The sequence below is a fragment of the Peromyscus maniculatus genome, chromosome 4, assembly GCF_049852395.1.
Source record: "Peromyscus maniculatus bairdii isolate BWxNUB_F1_BW_parent chromosome 4, HU_Pman_BW_mat_3.1, whole genome shotgun sequence".
Lineage (NCBI taxonomy): Eukaryota > Metazoa > Chordata > Mammalia > Rodentia > Cricetidae > Peromyscus > Peromyscus maniculatus.
In genome coordinates this window covers 52,490,784-52,495,173 of record NC_134855.1, presented here as the reverse complement: position 1 = coordinate 52,495,173, position 4,390 = coordinate 52,490,784, and the positions used below count along the sequence as shown (strand labels likewise).

Below are 4,390 nucleotides of genomic sequence, written 5' to 3'. Positions count from 1 at the left end.
GGGGAGAGCACCCCCAAGTCATTGTCCAGTGCCAAATGGTCAGCCCTGAGAACATACCTACAAGTAGTACTATACAGACTGGGTAAGTAATATTTAAGAATATATATGTATGCTCATATATGCATGACATTTGTAGTTAGTCAAATGCAGTGAATTCGGAGGAGAGCAGGGAGTATTTGGAAGGACTTGGAGAGAGGAAAGGGAAGGGAGAAATGGTGTAATTATTTAGGATCTCAAAAATAAAAAGAATTCTGGCTATTTGGTTCTCGTTAGATAGAAACTTAGGGCGTTTGCCTCATCTCTATGTTTGATTTCATATATTTACAGTAACTCCAGTGAAATTATTCAGATCTGTCTTTTACTTTATTAAACACGGAACGGTTCACGGATTTGCATGTCATCTTTGCACAGGGGCCACGTTAATCTTTTCTGTCTCACTCCAGTGTTAGTTAGTATGTGTGCTACTGACGCCAGCCCAGATCTTCTCTTGGTGATCTGCTTGACCGCTCTTTTACTAGCTGTTTCTTTCAACACTAAAAAAAAATTGTGAATTAAAAATCTCAATGTCTGGGCATGGTGGCACACACCTTTAATCCCAGTCCCATGGAGGCAGAGGCAGGCAAATCTCTTTGAGTTTGAGGCCAGCCTAGTCTACATAGTGAGTTCAGGGCCAGTCAAGGCTACATAATTGCAATACATCCTACCCTATTTATTTTACTTCTGATTTAATATGCTATACTATTACCTAATATTATAACATTAAATCGAATACTTAATAATGCTACATGTATTAACTCAAGTAAAATTTCTCTGTCTAACATGCATTTAATATCTAGTATACATATATATGCTTGTTTTTTTCTGTTTATCTGGCTTGGTGTCAGATAAATCAAGGTGAAATTACATGAAGGGAAATATCCATTTGAACTCCTCAATTTTTTAAAATACATATATGTACTACAGTTTCAAAAGGTAAGGGCAAATAATTAGCACTTTATTAGACTAGATGGAGGCAGTAGCATTGTATTATTTTTTACTTCAGTCAAGATGGTTTATTTAGGAAAGTATCTTGCAGGTCCTGAATTACAGCTAGTCAGTGGCATTGTTCTATTCGGACAGTACTGTTTGACCTTCAGCTACTATTCGTGCCTAAAAGAGATCAATGTAAGAAACATCCCTCTTAAAAGAATATTATGACCAAGATTAGAGAATTCTAAACAAGCCCCTTAATGTTTGGAAAAAGTAGTAGCAAAGAAAAAATATTACATTGTGTTTTAAGAAACCTAGTAAGAGGTCAGTTTCTCTGTGGTTCCTTGGCTGGAATTGACAGTTCCTCGTTGTGATATGCAGAAATCAGGGGTATGGCTGCGAGGCATTTCTTTTTCCAGATGTCCTAATAAAGCTACATATATTCATATATATATTTTAATCATAGGAAGACATAGAACATGTATGTTTTGATGACTTTAACTTAAACTACCTTGGGACAAAATGTAGAAGCAGTAATCTGGTGTCTCATTGGAATTATGAGAGCAATGTTAGGGTCCGAGAGAAGCCCCAAGAAAGACCCAATAGTCACGTATGCAATTTAGCAAGGGCATTTACTGCTTCCAACAGTTGGGGTGGCCAATAGCGACCCGGATGGGAGTTGCAAGCTCCCTTTAAGCAGAGTTAGGGGAATTCTAGGGAGGAGGGATTAATCTGGTGCTGATTGGTGGAGGAAAGATTAGTCTGGGAGCTGATTGGTTGGAGGCTGTAGTGGTTAGGGGAGGGTAGAAAAAGCTATCTTTAGCTAGCAGAAGGCTGGGGGTACATTGGCTGGGGTGAGGGAGGGGGTCTGCTGAGCCAGCCAAAGGGGCTTCGGGGTACCTGCTGAGCCAGCAGAAGGCCGTGGGGCGCCTGCTGATTGGTTGCCTCTGAGCTGTGATCTTCCCTAGAACTGCTTGCTCAGCTCCGGCCAGTTCTGGTAAATTGAAACTAAGGCCTGGTCCCTGGCAGGGCTATTAGAAACCTGTCACGGCTCTGGCGTCCCAGCCCTCTCAAACAAAAGGTTTTGTCTTAGTTTTTGTTGTTGTTGTTGATTTCTCGAGACAAGAGTTTCTCCGTGTAACAGTCCTGGCTGTCCTGGAACTTGCTTTGTAGACCAGGCTGGCATCGAACTCACAGAGATCTGACTGCCTCTGCCTCCCAAGTGCTGGGATTAAAGGCATGTGTCACCGTTTTTTTTTTTTTTTTTTTTTTTTCCACTTAGGATGGAACCCTAGGCGTTGTATCTGACAGGTGACCACTCTACCACCGAGCTACAGCCCCTGAGAACAAAAGGTTAAGAGTCGGATTTTCGTATTAAAAATTGAGATTTGGAAACTGGTGACAGCTCATCAATTGTTTTGAATTGGTTGCCAGGCAGCCTGAGCTATGGCAAATTCTGTAATTCTCATTTAATTCTATGTCTTAATTTACTAGTGACTTCTAATAAAAATATTACAGACACTAATGACATGAACTTGCAAGATGACTTATCTTCTGAGAGTCTTGCTTGTTTCTGAATGAGTAGTTAACTATGCATCTTCACACTCCCACGTTTTTTTTATTGAGTGCTTAGAGGGTGCAAAACGTGTTGCCTGAGTTTTCTTAGCTCAATCCACATAAAACCATTATAACGTAAGCAGTATTATTTCCGCGTTATACCAACAAGAAAACAGACTGAAAGAAGTGAAACCTTCCCAAGGAACTGTTCATAAACTCAGCAATGGGATTAAGGCGGGTCTGGCAGGCTCTAAACTCGAGCTCTTTGAAGTATGCCATTGTCTAGACAGTGAACTCATGATAAAGACAATTTCTAGAAAACTAGAGGAAAGGATTTTGAGTGTTTTTACCATAAGAAATGATTGTTTAGGGGCTGGGGAGATGGCGCAGAGGTTAAGAGCACTGGCTGCTCTTCCAGAGGACACAAGTTCAATTTCCAGCACCCACATGGCAGCTCATAACTGTCTGTAACTCCAGTCCCGTGGCAAAACACCAATGCACATAAAAAAATTAAAAAAAAAAGAAATGACTGTTTGAGGAGATAGATATATTCCCTTGGATTTACAAATTACACACCATATACAAGTATTGAATCATCATGACATTCCATAGATATTTATAGTTTCTATGATTTTTATGTATCAGTTAAAAATAAAATAAAATTAAAAAATAAAAAAATTTAAGGTATTTTTTCTTGAAGCTGAAGTTCTCAGGCTGTGTGGTAGTTCTTAGGTATAGAATTTTTAAGTGGAAATGGAACACAGACACCTTATTGTCATGTCTTGTGGCCCAGAGCACTGCTCTGGCTTCCTGTGAAGTTGTTACAGCATGGGTTTGTGGGTATGTTATGTGGCCAGGAGTTGTTCATTAGCAACTCAAGAACAGTGGCTTTTCTGTGTACTTTGTCTTTATGTTCATATTTATTTGTGATTATTTTAAAATGATTTTAGGCTAGCATTATTTAATTCTAGAAAAATCTGTTCTAAACCTTTCTACATGAGAAAAAACTAAGGAGCAGGAGAGCAAGTGACTCTCTTGAGCTGTAGAAACATGGAGACACACCTTCAAACCACATCTCTTATTCTTGATATTATTTATATGTACAGTGCTTGTAAAGCAGCTAAGTAAGGTCCTATCTGATGATATTAATTAATAGTGATTTAAAACTCTCCAAGTAGGAAGAAATGCAGTATATTTTCACATAAAAGCCGTTCAAGATAGAATGCCATGTGGCAGACATGTAACAAGTGTTAACGAGTGAAGAAAATTGTTTTAAACAAGATGTAATTATTACTCAATACTTCTGAAGGCATAGAGATTGTCCACCCCAAGCTTAACAATGATGCCTACGTGGGGAGAGGGGATGGTTAGTTTCTCTGTAGAGGCAAGGAGCTCTGAGGACAGTAGTATCCATCCCTTTCACTGAAGAAAGACAGTGAAATGACCTAGTTTCCAGAATCTCATTTGCTCACTGGAAATGTAGACATAAGCCTTATGGTAAGACATCACAGGCAACGTTCTTCTCATTTTCTCTCTTTCTTTTTCCCAGAAAGAGAGATAAAATAATTCCTTTTTCATTGTCAACTTCTCTGGGACCTTCAGTAGTTCCCTTTCTCTCCTGAAATCTAATTCTTTCTCTTAAGATAATCATGAGTGGGCTGGAGAGATGGCTCAGCAGTTAAGAGCACTGGCTACTCTTCCAGAGGACCTGGGTTCAATTCCCAGCACCCACATGGCAGCTCACAACTCTCTTTAACTCCTGTTCCAGGGGATCTAACACCTTCATGCAGTCATACATGCAGGCAAAATACCAATGTATATAACATAAAAAGAAATAATTAAGAAAAAGAAGATAATCACGAGA

The 4,390-nt window shown here is 39.3% G+C and overlaps 1 non-coding gene across 1 annotated transcript; it reads right to left on the bottom strand.

Annotated features, from left to right (window-relative positions):
• Nucleotides 1-366: 366 nt before the first annotated feature.
• Nucleotides 367-471, bottom strand: LOC121829205 (U6 spliceosomal RNA). The gene has a single exon (XR_006071989.1). It is a non-coding gene; the product is annotated as a U6 spliceosomal RNA (small nuclear RNA).
• Between the last annotated feature and the right edge of the window lie 3,919 nt (nucleotides 472-4,390).